Source organism: Solea solea, chromosome 4 (assembly GCF_958295425.1).
Source record: "Solea solea chromosome 4, fSolSol10.1, whole genome shotgun sequence".
Classification (NCBI taxonomy): domain Eukaryota; kingdom Metazoa; phylum Chordata; class Actinopteri; order Pleuronectiformes; family Soleidae; genus Solea; species Solea solea.
The window spans coordinates 15,128,259-15,146,328 of record NC_081137.1 but is presented as its reverse complement, the minus strand read 5'-3'; the positions used below and the strand labels follow the sequence as shown (position 1 = coordinate 15,146,328).

The following is an 18,070-nucleotide window of genomic DNA, read 5'->3' as shown; positions in this document are numbered from 1 at the left end:
CGGCTGTCAAGTCCCACTGGAAATAGCCTCACTGTTAAGCTTACAAGTTCAATTTAGAATACTATAATTAGGCTCAGATATTAATGAGTGTTAGTAGTGTAGCTAAATGTGTAATCTTAGCTGTCAAACATGCTCTAGTTATTTCACTTCTGGAACAGTAGCTTCAATTTCGCTGTCAGTGAAAGAAAAGAAAAACCCAGACGATCAGAGGCTGCATTTGGTTAACAACGCTCCCAGTCACATTTCAGGCTCGCTGTCACTGTTTACAGATGGGTTATTGCACATTTGCTCATTGCACATTCGATTAAAGGTACATTAACTGGTTTGTCGACTGTCTTTTGCCTCGGGCTCTTTCCTGTCTTCCTGCCATGTTCCTCCAACTACACAATAAATGATCTAAATATACACTCGATAAATATGAAACTGGCCTTTTTCAATCTCACCCATTTAACTTGTGTCACCACTCCACCTTCATGAGACTAATGTCCCATCCCGCTTCATCACTCCACACTAAAAGCCAAACGGTGAACAAAAACCTTGCGCACTTGCCTGTGTGTTTTACAAGTGAAGGTTTCTGCAGCAGGAGTGTACGTATGGGTTAAATTAGATTTGCAGTGTGCCTTTATTTATTTATTTGCCTTTCAACATCTGATTAGTCTCTTGTGGCCCCGGCGTTTCATGCTAGACTTAGCATTTCAATTCAGCACACATCTAGTTTTATCCTGGAGCCAAATAAGTGTCTGTCTCCACTGGGAGTTTCAGCCCACAAGAGCGCAACCACTTCTGTATTGGTGGAGGGGTGGGTGGAGTGGGTGGAGAGGGGGGAGGCACTGCATGCTCACTCGCAAAGATGAAATATGACAATGAGTGAGGGGAACGAGATCCTCTGGTGTCAACGGCATGGCAATTACAACGGCAAACTGGACAAGACATTAACACCCCTTCTCCTCTCTTCTCTTCTTCCTTCTCCTCTGCTCTCTACAACACAGGCCCAGAAGCAGCAGCAGCAGCAGCAGCAGCAGCAGCAGCAGCAGCAGCACAACAACTAAGGGGGCTATTTGTAACAGGAAAACACCTTACCAGTACATCTTAATGACAGGTGACAAATGAGCCTCAAGTTCAACTGGGTTATTCCCTGTTCATAAATCAAGACAAACTGCAGACTGGGGTGTATGTAAGAAGATTGGTTTACTCACTGCACCAGAACAAACCTAAATGACACCAATGAAGCAAGCAATCTAGATCACAGATGTAGGCACGGGGAGGTAAAAATTCTGCCTGCAAGCACTTTGTCACATCGACAGTAGCTCACCTTTTACAGCCTAAAGAGTGCAGGCCCAAGTAAAACACACTATTGTACCAGTGAAATGTTCTAATCAGTGGACTGCTGCCAGTACAATTTCAGGCTTCTATTCAAACTCCAAAAGTGTGACCATGGGAATTTAAGGGAAAAGAAAAGTGTTTTTCAAGTTACTAAACATGAATCCCTTCTGAATCATCCAAGAAGTTGTCCTTTTAATCACCACGTTTGCCTGCATCGATGATGAACCTCTGGAACACACATCTCTCATAATTGCCAAGACTAAACAGGCTAAAGAAAACCTCGCTTGTGATTTGGGCCCAGTTCATTTTGTCATTTATTCTCCCAGAGCTCCATTTTTACTCTTTCCTTGTCCTCTTACTCCAGGCTGTGTTGCATGAGACGAATGCTTTTTGCTGGACTTTTCATTTGCCAGTGAGCTTGGCACAGGAATAATTACCTGTCTCTATGATCAAGTACCTGATTACTCACCAGAGACACGCAAGATGTCTGGAGAGCAAAGCCTGGGCCTGTGCTGTGGTGGAGGACGGGAACTGCTGCTGCACTGCCTGATCAGTGCACATACAGCGCAGACACACAAACACAGACACAGTAGATGGATTAATATGTCTGCAATGTATGCATACAAAAATTAATAGATAAGACAGTAAAGATAGACACACTCACACAGGGATGATCTCATTTTTGTTCTCCTGGCAGCGAAGCATCTGACAGCATCAAGGACACGCTGACTGATGAGCTATTGAAAACACAAGGAAATCATTAAGAACGATCCTGAAGCACAAAATGGAAAGAAAGCATCCCAGTGTGAGGCAAAAATAATCCCCTTAAACTGCCTTGTTATAATTGAGATATGTTTGCCTAAGAGAAATACATGAGGAGAGGATAAGCTGTAAAAATGAAGCACTAGATGATGATGCTATGTGATACTGGGATATTATCCCCATGGTCCGAATAAACATTTGCGTCAGATACTCATTGTGTTGTGCAAGGCCCCCTCATTGTAGTCCTCATGACATACAGCCTGACCTCTAAATAAAAAAAATAGATACACAGCTTCTAAAGAGTGATCATCCACAGACAGGAGCATGACGTGCCCTCTATCCACCGCAATGTCACATCTAATCCCACACATGGCACACTCAGGTAACTTTATCTCATGCTTGGCTGTGAAGAATACATGTGCAGAGACTTTCCCTTAAGCCACCAAGACGGAATATTTATTTGTTCACAGTTCATATATTTGTGTTCTGCTCAGCATGTGACACAACTCTTACTCGCACAATAAAATATCAATAACAATCTGGCCTTTCTCTGAGGGGATCACATTATACCATGTTTTGGGTTAAGCATTAGTGTACCAGCACGGGTGAAGTCAGTTGCTGATTTTCATGTTCAAACATCAAACATGACCGTGACTAAGTGTCCAGCAAACAGGAATCACCACAACAAGGTGTTCTTGTTACATTTCATCTGCCTCCTCAGCAGTGGAACAGCCTAAAAGTGACAGTTTGTCAGTGGGTCCATTTTTTGGACGTTTGTTGGTGTGTTATGACAAGTAAGAGACATGAGTGAATAATCTGTGTTTATGTAGAGCTTATAAAGTCTTGACACATTCATATACATTCAAACATCTATGTGCAGCACTATTATCTATCACACATCTATAACAGCCACTAGGAGCAATTCAGGGTGACACGTCTTGCACAAGGACACTTAGAGCAGAGTAGATGAGCCAGGATCAAACCTCCATCCTTCTGTTTAGAGGATGACCTTATACCTACTGATCCACAGCCGCAGAGAGTGTTCATTTTAAAATGCTGCAGTACTTTGGCAATAACACCTGTTATCTCTTTACCCCAAAACTAAGTCGAACATTAAAGGAGTTCAAACAGATCTTTGAAAACATTTTAGACAAAGTGCAGGGTCACTCTTTGACTTGTGTTTTCTCTTTTGTTTGGTCGCCGTTTCTTTTTTTTAATGTAAATGCTGCTTTTATTTTGTTTGAATGAATAAACCGAACTAAAACTAAAACTCAGTCAACTGAGAGGCAATGGAAGCTTCAGCAAAGCCCTCTTATGTAATCACTCCTGGAGGAAACACAGTATCCTGAATAACTGAATCAATATTACTCCTGATTCCTAAAAAAGAGGAGCTAATGATGAATCAATACTTGAGAAGTCTCTTATATGATATAAAAGAAACCGTTGCTCAGATATACTGCATCTAATAAATTTGGTCACACAGACAAACATCTGCTCAGGTCAAAACTATGAATAGCTCTGTTGGGTAATGCAGAGTGAAAACCTTGAAGACGACTGCTTTCATCAAATACCAACTCTGAGTGGCAGAAAAATACACATACTCCCCCATGGTCGTTTCCTCTCCTCAAGCAGACGCCATATTATCATAATGTTGTCTGCTTGAATTCCTTTGTCTCCTCACAATTACGGCTCCCCACTTAGTCTCGTATGCTACTCAATAAAGCCACGGCAGCGAGTCACAGCCAGTCTCTGTGGCTCACGGATATGCAGATGTTATGATTCAGAGGTTCACTTACTTCCCTCTGTGGAAGAAGCCATTGACCTTTTGCAGTCCCTCCATGTGTCACTGTAAATAACAACAAAGCAGCAGCGCTACACAGAGGCACCGTGACCCAGACATCATCATTTATGTTCCACTCAGGAATAGATCATAGAGAAAGTACTGTCAGGTATATGAAGACAGGGGAGAGGAAGGTGTTATAAAAATGAAAACAAAAATCATTGAGATGTCTGCAGTGAACCCTGGAACCAAACACAGCCTCTGGGTAAGAGAGCAGCTTCATAGCCTGCAGGTTGCTGGTTCATTTCTGAGGCCCAGCCGTAAAGAAATGGTTTGGTTTTGAAAAAGTGAATGAATAAAATGTGCTTTGCCCTCTCAGAAAATATGTGCAAGGATGGCTTTAAATACAACAGTGAAGCTGCTCATTCAATCAACTGTAGAAATTCTCCAGCCATTTTACTGACATACAGTAAATTGAGCTTGTTAATTGTTAAGCCTTTACATTAAAAAAAAAAAAATGTATCAGAGGCACGAAAAAAAGTCACAATCCCACATACCACCACTTATTCATACTTAACAAATGATGTACATAAGTGAAATAGACGACTTCTTAATTAGAAATAATAACGCTGATTAATGACTTATTAACCTTCATCACCGCTGGTTGTGATTGACAGCTGAGAGTGGTCGGACGAATAATGATCCGGCAACCACATGATTTGACTACTATTGCTGAAGTCTCATATTAATCTAATATAAGAGGCAGATATTTCTTCAGGCACAAAGACAGGAATGATAACTCTTGCAAATAAATGAGTATTGTATTTAGATGGACAAACCTATCCTTTAATATCTTCAGAAGTTGAAGCTAAACTCCTGAAACTCCTGACACGATCCACAACAATCAAATAGTGAAGGAATCTTGGTGTGGATGGTGCGCAGCTCTTCAACTGTCTCTTTATAAAGGTCATCCTGTAAGAGACAATGGACAATTCATCATAGGAGAGAGCCGAATAAACACCATCCAACCTCAAAGTCTATTTTGGTTTTATTATGACTCATTATGACTGTATTCAGTAATTACATGATGCTTTCTTATAAAGTAGCACCAAAAAATATTTCACCTTACAGAGTGATGCCTTTCAAGATAAAAAAAAAAAGGCAGAGTGGATGTCTTAACCACCAGACTTCCCCCCATGTCTTCCCCATTGGAACATCAGCACTATCCCAGCACCTATAACTTAAATGAGAGTTATTTTATATAAAGAAATCCCTGCTTCCCAAAGAGCTGTATGGCTGTCAAAAGCCTGTAGAGTGGGTGGTTACTATTACTATTCACCACACAGTAATTACAGATCTTTCACTACTAAGCCTCTCTACGGCTACTCTACCTTTCTTTAGAGAGAGCATATTTCCAGACAGCTCTTTTGATCACGCAACACAAACACACCGAAGAATCATTTCTGCATGTCGGCTACTATTATCATTTTAAACCCGGCAGCGCTGCACATTTTCTAAATGCAAGCTGTTCTGTCGTATTTTTTATTTTTTTTTTTGCTTTTATGACAAGCTGAATTTCACTACATCTTAAACATTTCCCCCACCTCCTCTCTTGCAACCTCGCAGTAAAGCATGTGTCTAATAATCGTCAGGATGGGTAGCGTTATAGTAATGGATGCTGTGTGAGTCATTGCAGTTCCACAGTGAAGGTGGTGATGCTTAATTATACAGAGACCCGGGAAGAGGTGAGGGAGTGATGTTTGGCGCCTGTTCCATTGCACGCTGCATGCTTTCCTGGGAGCTGTCCGCCTTCTTTGACTCCTGACACTGTGTGTGTGTATGTGTGTGTGTGTGTGTGTGTGTGTGTGAGATGCCAACGGGAGAGGGAGGTGGAGTCAGGAGGGAAACAGAGGGGCGGGGGTGAAGGAAATGGTAGTTAGAGATGCAGGTAGAGAGTGTGAAGACAGGCAGAGATAACAAAGCGGTGGAACACCTCCTGATGTGGCGAGGCTCACTAATCACTTAATTTGATATATAAAAAAAAAAGATCTTACTGTCACATTGATTAACACCTCTACAGGGATCAGCGTCTGAAGAAAGAAATTGTCACTGATTCATAAAAAAAAAAATTAGTCCAACATCTGCTGGATAAGCTTCCACTAAATATCATACAAGCTATTGGGTTAGGCAAATATTACATGTTTAAATATGATGTTTGAAAAGATGTGGGCATAGTTTCATGTGTTTATAAAAGGGTTTGAGAGCAAATAATGATGAGGAGGAATGAGCACTTACCAATGCAAACCTTGCAACAAGATTAATATGAACTTAAACACCTTTACTGGTAACTGGCCCTTAAGAATTACACATAAACTCTTTTTTGTGAGTGGTTTGTATTTATTTTTAGTTTTGTGTTCCCTTTTTACAGTTGCACCCCATTCCCACTGGTCAAAAAAACCTGTTTAATCCCAGGTTAAGTGCTAATGAGCAAATTGTAATCTAAGAGTTTAACTAATTTAAAGTGTTTATGTGTGTGTTGTTGTTGTTGTTGGGTTTTTTTGGGTGGGGGGGCAGTTTGGTCTGGAGGACAAGACAGTTAAGGACTGTTAGCACAAACATACAGGCAGCTGCACAGACAGATTTCCCCCCTGGCACTGTTGGTTCTGCCTGATTATTTAACAGGGGGCAACTGGAAGTGGTTGACATGGTTTCATGGGCTTTGTGCAGTGCACACTCCTCAATTATGGATGGGAAAAGTGACACTGTGACAGCTGTAGCTCTCAGGGGGTCGGCGAGAGAGCGGCAAAGTGAGAGACAGATAGAGAAAGGAGGAGGAGAGAGAGAGAGTGAGTGTATGCAAGGAATAATTCCTTCCTCCTCAAGCGGGAAGGCAGAAGACAAGTCTTCGGTGCAGACATCACATGCACACATACACACACACACACACACACACACACACACACACACACACACAAACATAAGCCCTCTTCTTGTTAAATTAAATATGCCCTGAAAATGACGGAAGGGGTGGGGGTAATGAGGAAATTATTCACAATCCTTGACATGCTTTAAATCAGATTATACTCTCTGCCTGCTTCACCAGACTAAAGACAGTCCAATCCATTCCTTGCTTAAGGCACACCACCTCCTACACACACGTACATTGAAAGGTACAGAAAACCTCATCTGCATCCATCTCAGCCAAAGACAGAGGGAGAGAGGGGAAGTTAATTATCCACAGCTTGCTTTGTGACTGGATGCAAAGTGGAAAGTATAGGCTTGGACCTGCTGCCATCTTGGGGGAATTATTACACCTGATCCTGGAGGGAGTCGCTCTGCTGCAAGAAGAGGGGACGCACCACGAGGGCACGGTTCCCCGACAGCAGGCTGTCTAATGAAATGCATATTAACCAGCTGAAAGGGAGGGAGGAAGACAGGGGTAGGGGAAAAGGGGGGTGAGGGAGATGTCACTGGCTGCAGCCCACTCCCCTTTTCACCAGCTCACATGCCATCACAGTACATACCTCCGCAGAGGGGCCCATTGTTGAGCATTTGGGGCTCTTATACTAGGAGACACATCTTTGCCAGTGCACCCTGCAATTATGTGGTAATGAGACCTGTGCATTTCACAAGTCTCCCAGAGCGGTTACAGTAGGTATATGCAAGGATAGCAGCATTTAGTGCTATAGAGTGTCACAACATCTCCACTGGCTGCTCATGAAATAAGTCAAGGCCACACAATAGCACCTGTTATCCTCCCATTTAAGTAAGAGGCAGTGGTTCAGCAGTGACCTTGCAAGAAGCCTCAACATGTATGATCTATGGTAATGTATGTAAATTGAGACCAGTGATTGCATAAATTAGAGCACAGGGCATGTGTGTGTATGTGATGTTGCTGTGGGCGCATCTTAGGTTAAAGCCTATACAGCTATAGGCACTGGATGAGCCAGGTCTCAGAGGCAACAACAATCAGCTTATACAAACAAAGCGAGGCGGAACACACGCACACACACACACACACACACACACACACACACACACACAGGTGTAAATACAAATGCATGTTTAAGTTCACATACCTCGCTTCATTTTTGCTGCGTGGGCTCATTTGCAAACACACACACACACAACCTCAGCCGACATACACAGTGCATTGCTTCTGTGCCGAAAGTACAGGTGGTGTATTTCTTTACACAACCCACACTGAAGTGTTACCCTCACTCTTTTGTTAATGGGATGGTTCTCAGGTCTGTTGAAATTAATGTGATTCATCTTAAGCCACACCAACAGTAATGCTTACAATCCTGTTCACCAGTGTTTTCTCAGCCTGTGTTTGTCTCCAAGGATTGAGGCGGAGAAATAAGGTAAGCTGTTATCTCAACAATATCTACCACCACAGCTGAGACCAAGAGCAATATCAACAACTGTGATGGAAAGGATGGTATAGACAGAGAGGGACTGAAGGATGGGGATAAATAGATGATACAACTAGTAGAGATGTTGGAAAGATAAGACTTTGGATGTACAGGTGTAACAGGGAACACATGGCTTGTTTTTTGAGGGGAGGTTAATACAGAAATCAGGTAAAAAAAGGTAAAAATGATAACAATCCATTCAACCTTTAAGACTTTGGGGTAACAAAGAGTCACATTTTTAAGGGTAATCTTGATTTACAAGAACATATAGAGAAAGAAAAGTAGAGAAAGTGCTCAAAGTGCATAACCCTAAACCAAGGCTGCTCCGTTTCTTAAAGGATAAGACTGTTTTTAATCTGGAGCCATATCACAAACAGAATAATTCTCAGATTCCAATATGTCAAACTGACATTAGTGTAAAATTCGAAAAAAAATATTAATATGTTGTTGCAGCCAACCCATCATTTGAAAATAATCACTATTTCGGTGCAAAAATCCTGAAGCACTGATAAAGAAAATGAAGTGGACATACTGTATATGTATGTGTATGAGAGCAGAGCAAAATAATTGGTGACCTTTTTTCTATTTAGCCTTTATTTCACTAGGAAAATGTGCCACTGACAGTAAAAACCTCTTTTTCAAAAGGAAGACTTGGCCAAGAACAGGCACAAATAAGACATCACGTTGCCGACGTAAAGGACAAGAGAAAGAATCCATAAATATTTCAGTATATCAATTTTATAATTTGCTCTGCTAAAAACACTAACATCTCAGGGAATCCAACTTTCAGTTCTTTCACACCAAGTTAAAAGCATTTTGAGATGAACTGACTAAGCTTCAAGTGCTTCTGCAGCTCATTCCACGACAGTCCTGAGAACACAAATAACATTTACCAGTACTTTTCTGCAAAAGTGAAAAAAATAAAACAAAACAAAAAACATGTCAGTGACTGAGCCCACGTGTGGCCAAAAGAGGCCAACCTATCCTCGACTATAACGCACAGTGACGAGTCAGAGCTGTGATAAATTATGAATAATAATGAAAGATATACAGTACGTGAAGGATTTTTAACAGTGGTGATGAAATGGCGCGGCAAACACTGGTCCCCTGACACCACTCAATCATTGTTTCAATGCCACAGTCTGTCTGGGTACTGCTGCTGACCGTGTTCAGTCAAACATCGCAATGACCTCCACGTTCTTTGGACTGGATCTAGCGTAACACCTTGGCAGCATGGTATGTGTGAATGTGCAGCTGACAAATGTGCAGAAATGATGTCACCCAATGTCAGCTGGGACGGACTCCAGCTCTGCCCACGACCCTCAAGTTACATCAACATGGATGATCATGATCATGTGGAGACTGTGCCAAGGGAATTATGTTCTCCTTAGCTGAACTACACTCAGTGTATTTGAGTGTTCATGTCATGTCTTTACAGCTCGACTTGAATGCATAAGTGACCGTTAGTGTATCATCGCCCTCCTTTATTCGATCTGTCCATTTCTTGTATAGCTGCTTCTGGTATGATTAGATGCCGTTCCCAATATTATCATTTTTGCAAGCCAGTGAGAGTAGTGTGCAGTAATATACGCTGCACAAGGACAGGGTCATATTTAAGAGCTGACATAAAGCATGAAGGATCTTATGCTTCAGATAAAGGGCTGAATCACAAGGCTTTAGCAATAAAGGCATTGACTTTAAGAGTGAGGGCAGAAAAATGTCCTCTTTAAATCTAAGTATTAAAACTCTCAATCTTTTTTTATTCTGATGTATCTGTTTAACATCATATAACATATAGAACCATGCAGTAAAATGTGAGGGTGCTTTAAAAAAAAAAATAAAAAATCATAAATATCCCGTCAATAACCAGCAGCTTGGGGAAAAATAAGGTTTTACATCTCCAATATGCTGCCCTCGTGTCATGTTGCGTTACATTATCTGTGCAGTCATAAATAATTGTCATATTTCAGCCTCTGAGCACAAAGGTCCTGTGGGTTCAGCTTAGAAATTAATTTACTTTTCTCTCTCTTTCCAGTCCGCATAGTTGATAAGCGGTTTTGAATAAAAAGGTATTCTCTCTCTCCTTGGAAACCATATTTGTGACAAGAAGAAAATAAGGAGAGGGCGCCAGCAGGGGTGCTTCACTGAACATTCTTCAGCTCTTTCAACAATCATTGTTTTCTTCTACACTGCGCACAAAACTCCAGCAGTGGCTACTGTAATTAGCGTTTGGCAATCAGCACAAGATTATTGGTTTAATGACTGGGAAAAACAAATGGAATCAATCCTACTGGTGGAGGAGCTTCACAGCGATCAGACTCACAGCATCACAATGAGGCCTGCATGCTTTACACTTCAAATTAGCATGATGTACCTCAGAGATAATTAAGCTGAGGTGGTGGTTAGGCTGACTGGAGATTTGTGAACAAATAATTGCACTTGCTTATTAATAAACAATTAGCAATCATCCAAACTTTAATACTGCATACCGAGATGACCTATTAGTGCTAGAGAAACTGATTTGATTTTAGAAAATAAAAACATTCAAATTCAATCTACTTTGGGGTGTAACCTTGGTAACACGTTTGATAATACATTTGGAGTAGAGAAGTAATGTTATCGTCATTGGTAATCATCAAATAATGGCCTGGTCAAAACAATAGAAAAATGTGTTTGGGACAGAAAGGAGGATAACATTAACTTAATAATATGCTAATGTTAAGGTATTACACTGATTGTAGCCTATAAAAATCTCATTAGCAAGTCATTACATGGATATTATGACTAGAGATGAGCCAATTCGATACTCGTATCTGTCTGATATTGATCAAAATGACTGGGTCGGATATCGAACAGATAAAAGTAAAAAATCCTATTTACTATGTAACATGTACAGACTGTAAATATGTAAATAAAATCAGTAACAGCATTTAAGCTGAGTCATGCTGTGGGCTGTTTATTTGTTCTCATAACAGCTGGAAAATTGTTTTGAAAAAGCTTGAAATGACACAGCGGACCTAATTTCAGTATTGGCAGATACTGGACTTTGTGACATCGGTATCGGACATCATGTCATCCCTAATTATGACAGGGTATTATTACCATCTTCTCTCTTTAATACCACACTATTACCAAGCTGTAAATTGCATTAGAAATAAGATGGTATACTACCATAATGCTCCTATTTAAAGATTATTACAACACTTATCTATATTTTTACTGCATGTGTGTCTTGTTAATTGTTACCTGTGTCCTGGGACAGCCTCCAAAAAAATGATTAAATAGACAATTACTGGTGATCAGTGGTGTAACAAAGGCACTGTGTGTGGATGTATGTGACCTCAGGACCTTGAGATAGATGTGACAAGAAGACACAGTAGGATTGTAGGAGTGTGTTAGTGAGAGACAGAGTTGGTGTCTGGGTGTATACAGAGAGTATTCCAGAGAGAGCACAGCCTCATTTGCATTCACTACAGACTGACAGTGGTGGCACAAGCCCACCATCACCACCATACCCCAAGGGATGGTTGCTCTTGCTCCTGCTGCTGCTGCTGCTGCTGCTGCTGCTCCTCTTGCCCAGAAAGAGGAGCCGCCCGGCCTCCTCTGCTGATGAGCAAGCATGATTTTATTAAACCAAAACACAGAGATGGGGAAAGGCTAATGACAGACGGGGGGCGGGGGGGAGTTATATCTGGGGGTGCATTTTGTTTTTGTAATGCTGAGGACATGAGCTCCACTGGTCATGTACCATCTGGATATCTATGTACAGTTTTCACACTTGTGTTAGTGTTGCTGTCTAATGTCGTCATCCTCCTGTTGTTGCAGACACACAGTATGGAGAACATACCACACTTTATATAGTATCAGTTTAACCATAGTGCACCTTATACTATTAATATAAATTTTGCATTTATGTTAAGACTTTTTGGATTCACTGTCAAGTTTGCCCATGGACACATCAGCATGTAGATGAGTGGAGCCGGGGATCGGACACCCTACGTTCCGTTTGGAAGACGACCTGCTCTATGACTGATCCAAAGGTGAGTCACTGTTCTGCATAACATTGGTCCCAAGTACATTAATCTGTAACAATTAGTGTTAACACTGTTGCCTCAATATGCTCAATAAGTAGCCTGTGACTGATGGCCATTTGCTTTTTATTTAAGGGGCTAACTGCTACAAACACCCAGATGACATTTAAACTAGACCTTAAATTATTGGCCATTTCAGGCAAATTCTTAATCTGAAACATTAAGAGGAACTATAGTTGTCACATGCAGAGAATGCTGTGCAGTGAAATATAGTTGAGTACAAAAATATAAAGTAGAATATGAAATGGAAAATCAAGAACCTCAAAATTATACTTAGGTACAGAGGAAATGTTCTCATATGTTCCACTACTGCCCTGTTGTAGATTTAAATCCCTGATGTTGTGTCTTAGCTCAGCTGAACCAGTCATGACACCTATTCCAGACATATTCCAGAACTCTGCCTACAATCCAGTCAAATCCCTTCAATCCACTCAAGTTGTGCAGAATTTTCATTTCATAAACATACTGTTCTTATTTAATTATAATGAGTTCAAACCATGGTGTATCTGGGCTCAGTTCATGAGGTCAAACACTGGGATTTGTGGAATTAAGGTGAAAAAAAAAAATCTGGCTACTTCACATAGACAGGAAGGCATTGAGTCAAGTCTTGGCTCCGATTCATTCACTGTGGGTAGAGGTGTTTTGTAGAAGTCAAGCACAGTTCTGGATCCTTCCATTCCTGCAGACTCCTGCTGGGTCACACAACATCCATCTACTGCAGTAATTAAACAGGACCCCCAAGTAAACAGTCACTCACACACACGCATGCATGCACTAATTGCAGGCAGGAGGCATCCTAATCATTGCAGACCAAATTAAAGCAATCAATTGAAACTAGAGACCAGCAGAGAGGAATTCATTCACGGGGGCTTGATCTCTGCAAAGACCACACAGGCTGCGTCAGCTCCACTAAACAGCTAGACACAACTACCGTCTTCACAGTGGGATGCCCTTATAAAGAGATGCATATAGACATTTAACAAATTCAATTTTATAAGAAGCCCATTTTACGATGTAGAATTGTGTTCTTTTATGTCCCAACAACAAAAAAAGTCTCTTGGCTGACACAAGTGGTTACATTGCTCCACACATCTGTAAGGCATTTACTTGTCCAGTGCCTCAGAGTTCTCCCTCTCTTTTCATGCTTTTGCCTTCTCCAACATAAATACACTCACACTAGAGGGGGATCAAAGTGACGAACATCATGGGGAAAAAAACAATTGTGGCAGGTAGGATGGTGTTTTCTGTTTGTTTCTGTGTTCGGCACAGGACGCCGGGGAAAATGAACACATCTGCCAAAATCAGCCTCTGCATCTCTACGCAGGCTCGCTTAAGGGAGTGCAAGAGTGTGAGCGTATCCAATTCCAACATTCCCCATGTTTTTACAAACACATCATGCTCATGTCACTAGGGAGGCACCCCCCCTTTCACTTCTCTCCTCCCCCTCCCCACCAGCCAGGCCAACTGTTGCTCCATCTCCCAGGCAGATTAGGGGAAGTGCTGGCTCCTGAAAAATGCACGCCTGCTGCTGCTGCCGCCGCCACTCTCAACTGAGGATTTATTGGCACTGGCGTGGCGGCCCAGGCTTTCGGCCTCAAGCTAGCAGGCAAGAGAGTGGTGTAAGAGGAGGACCTCTGCTGAGGAATTACATGCCATCAATTGAAAACATCACGGTGCCTCTTAAAAGGAGAGCAGCAGCTTTTTTTAAGCCTGCTTTTGAAATCATTCTGATGTGTTAAGTTGGAATGTCTGGGTCTCGCACTGGGTTTCAAAACAGGACCTTAAATTTAAAAACAACCAATCCATTACGAGCTACTTTGATTACGTATTCATAAAGTGAAGGCAGCTAAATGCTGCACTTCAGCTCTGGTCGTGATGACACTGAACAAATGTACCTGACGGGGACAACGTGAACATGTAAATGGTCTGAGCTGCAATAACAAAACAATTACACGACAACACAAACAAGATGAGAGCAGTGATGTGGATCCATGGTGAATAATCTATCAGACTGACAATTAAGAGCTTGTGTCGTGGTTTTGATAAGGCTGCTTTTTTTCCAGGAGGAAACACATCTTTTAAGATGAAAAGTAAAATAATTGTGTAGCTGTGCAAGTGTCATTGGGGAAAAACGGAAGCTGTAGCTACCGGGCCTGAAGAGATGTGGTGTGGAGGTGGGGGCAGGGAATGTGGGGCATATTCTAAACAAGCAGCAGTGCACAGAGGTCGCCGTGAGACGATTCTTTTCACCTTGGTGGCCACCGTGTGCTGCAAGGATGCGCAAACAGAGAAGCCTAACATGTATCTTGACTTCTCCCTAGAGCTAATATTAGGAATCTATCCAGTTTCAATAACCTGTAAAATATGATCAAGTAAATGTTGATGACTTGTGATGGCAAAGGTCAAGAAACCTCCGATTATAAGAAGAAACATCCAAACAATACACCAGTGCAGGCCAACACTGTTTTTAGCTATAGTTAACCTTCAAATAACCAGCTGTAAATTAAGTCAATCATTTCAATAATAACTATTTTGTGGCAGCAGTTGTGAAATACTGAGTGGCACAGAGAGAATAACTCATCTGTACAAAGACTACACAGCCTGTCATTGCTTGTCATACAGCACCACCTGCTGGAGATTAAGACAATTGTGACCAATAAGAGGCTTGTGTTGAGTATCAGAGTGAGAGTCTGTCCTTCTGTGTCTTTGATGCTCTGCAGCTCAGCATTTATGATGCTTACATTAGAAGTGGAAGGTCTGATGTAATATTTGCAGCTGCCTGAACACAATGACACTGCCTTTTATGTCTGTATGCAATGCTATAAAAATCCCTTTAGAAATAGTGTTGGATAAAGAGTTGTGCTGCTGAACACCTGCTATTGTAATTCAAGGGTCATTTTTACATATTAGATTAGTGTCAATACATCCCCTATTTCTCAAAGTTAACAATCAATTTAAAAAAAATGAAATCCTGAATTTGGATCACCACCAAAATATCATCCACTCTGAAGGCCATAACCTACAGCTCCAGAAAACTTGGCTCCAGCTGCTCAACAGATGTAGCTGGAATCATAATATCTCTTTATGTCATGAAGAGTTTTAAATGACTTGAAAGGTGAACTATGTAGAGAAGCAAAAACAAAAGAAATGTTTCACTCAGGTTCTTTCACTTCTGTTCCAATAAAAAGTGTTGGCCAAACAGAATAAGATGATTATTGAGAGAATCAAATAATACATTTAACAAGCTAATTTACAGAAACTTGTTCCAGAGACCAAGAACATTCGATCACTCTCACATCTACTTTAATGCTTAAATAAATGAAAATGCATTAATAACCTCACTGTTTGAAACATAAAGGGCTTTTCATGACATTTTGTCAGGTCACAGTTGGGAAAAGCTTGGCTGCAAATCCTCAAATTGATGATGGCTGTGTTCCATTTAGCTTCCTCAGTTTCAGGGTTCACGCTGGCTCACTGTCACACTCTTGGGACTGATTTGACCTGAACAGAGCCATTGTTACTTTGATCAATGACAGCAGTGCATTCCCTGTTCATAAACGTCAAAATGTCTGCTGTAAAAACTGACAATTAGACATCAATTAGCGTAATATTGATTTTCCAGAAGCTACTATTCCAGGCCAACAAATTCCACTTTTCCCACTAGGACAGTGACCTGCTCTATGACGTGTGTGTTATTATAAAGGCCCTGGTATGCTTAGAAATCATGCGATATAGTAGATAACTGCAACACGTGTACAGTAATATCACATAGAGAACACAGATGGTGAAATATTAGATAAACACAAGTGAACCAGCAGTTAAACAATGAATTACTGTGATGTATCCAAATGCATGCATGAGTGGGAATGCTTCTTACAAATGCAGTACCAGAGTTGAGACATCAGAGGAAGCAGCAGCTGGCACAGTGTGCAGAGAAAGAAAAGCAGAGATGACAGGAAATATACGGAGTCTGTCAGAAGCAATGTCAGGTCACTGTTCTCCTCGTCTGCTCTTTGGCAAACTACATTCATCTTGGCAGATAGCAATTTATATGTCGAGTTAACCTCCCTCCACAGACTCTGCTCTGATATCCTGACTGGGGCAGTACAAGTCTACTGACAATTCTATAGTAGTAGCAATAACACAATTACAGGGCAAGGGGTAGAGCCAGAGAACAGCTATGACAGCAATAGTACATTAACCTCCTTTCACCATTATCGCTGACTTCATACAACGTCTAGGCAATGCCAGGACAGACTCTGAAGAAAATAACCCTCTTTAACAGAAATGGGTCAAAGCACTCCTGTTGAAAAAACTATCAAAAGGCTTCAGAACAAACTGTGAAAAATGAACTGGTAATACTGGATGATTTGTAGGTCATGTTTCTTTGTTGATATTCTTCTGAGGCGGTCCCTCAGATTCCTGAGGTAGTCACATGAGATTGAAACCTAATTGAAAACAGGTTTTTCAATTGACAGGTGTGCTTTGTCAAGAGTTCATTTGATATCTTGCCTTCTTAATGTGTTCACGACCATCAATTGTGTTATGCAGCGGTAGAATTGAAACACAGGGCTTCTGTTTTAAGTCATATTATGGCAAGAACCACTCAACTATCAATCAGGAAAATTTCAAGAACTTATGCGAAAACCATCAAAAACAAAAGGCTGAAACTGGCTCTCATGCGGCTTGTCACAGGAAAGTAAAACCAACAGTAACCTCTGTTGCAGAGGACAACCCTCAGAACCTCAAAGTAGAGCCCTTAATTGAGTTCACATAGCAGACAAGACTGCATGAATCAGGCTATATGTATATATATATATATATATATATATATATATATATATATATATACATACATATATGTATATATGTATATATATATATATATACATACATACATATATATATATATATACATATACATACACACACACACACACACATATATATATACACACACATATATACACACACACATACATATATTTATATATATATATATATACATATATACACACACTTTGTAGTATAAAAAACCCAATTGCTTAATACTATTTATTTAATAATTTACATATACACTTCCAAAATATGTAGCTATGTTTAGACAATATAATATAAAAATGATTTACACAATCATGAGACAATAGATCAAAGACAAGAAAAACAACTAGACAAAATGATGACCTCAAACAAAAACATGATCAAGGAGTGACCAAATAAATGACTGTAATTACATTCTCCTCCCTTTACACTATTACAGCATTTTAAATGAGTGTGACACGAGACCCTTTATACATTTACACTGTGCTACATTACTACTAACATTAACAGAGAACATCCTGTTATTTATGAAGTGTGTAAAACACCTTCCTGCTAAAGCACCTGCATGTGATTGAATAATTAGTGGAATTAGGAGTGAGCAGGTTCACAATTTTCATATACGTTACCTATAACTGCATTAACAAGGAAATACAGTACTCACTCTTTTTTCCTTCAGCAACAAAGAACTTGGAATGAAGTTCCACACACCTGTAGATCATCACAGGTGTAAATAATGAAATTAATTAACATTATAATGGCTGCTGTGCAAAAAAACATTAACCCATATTTAACAGATACCTAACAGAATAGTTGACATAACATCATGGTGTGAGCAAAAATACATATACTTAAACATACATCTGACATTATGGCCCACT

The 18,070-nt window shown here is 40.6% G+C and overlaps 1 long non-coding RNA gene across 1 annotated transcript; it reads right to left on the bottom strand.

The window, feature by feature from the left end:
- Nucleotides 1-1,751: 1,751 nt before the first annotated feature.
- LOC131458862 (uncharacterized) lies at nt 1,752-18,012 on the bottom strand. The gene is made up of 3 exons (XR_009240137.1): nt 17,854-18,012; nt 1,988-2,060; nt 1,752-1,869 (listed from the first exon to the last, which is right to left on the bottom strand). It is a non-coding gene; the product is annotated as an uncharacterized LOC131458862 (long non-coding RNA).
- Between the last annotated feature and the right edge of the window lie 58 nt (nt 18,013-18,070).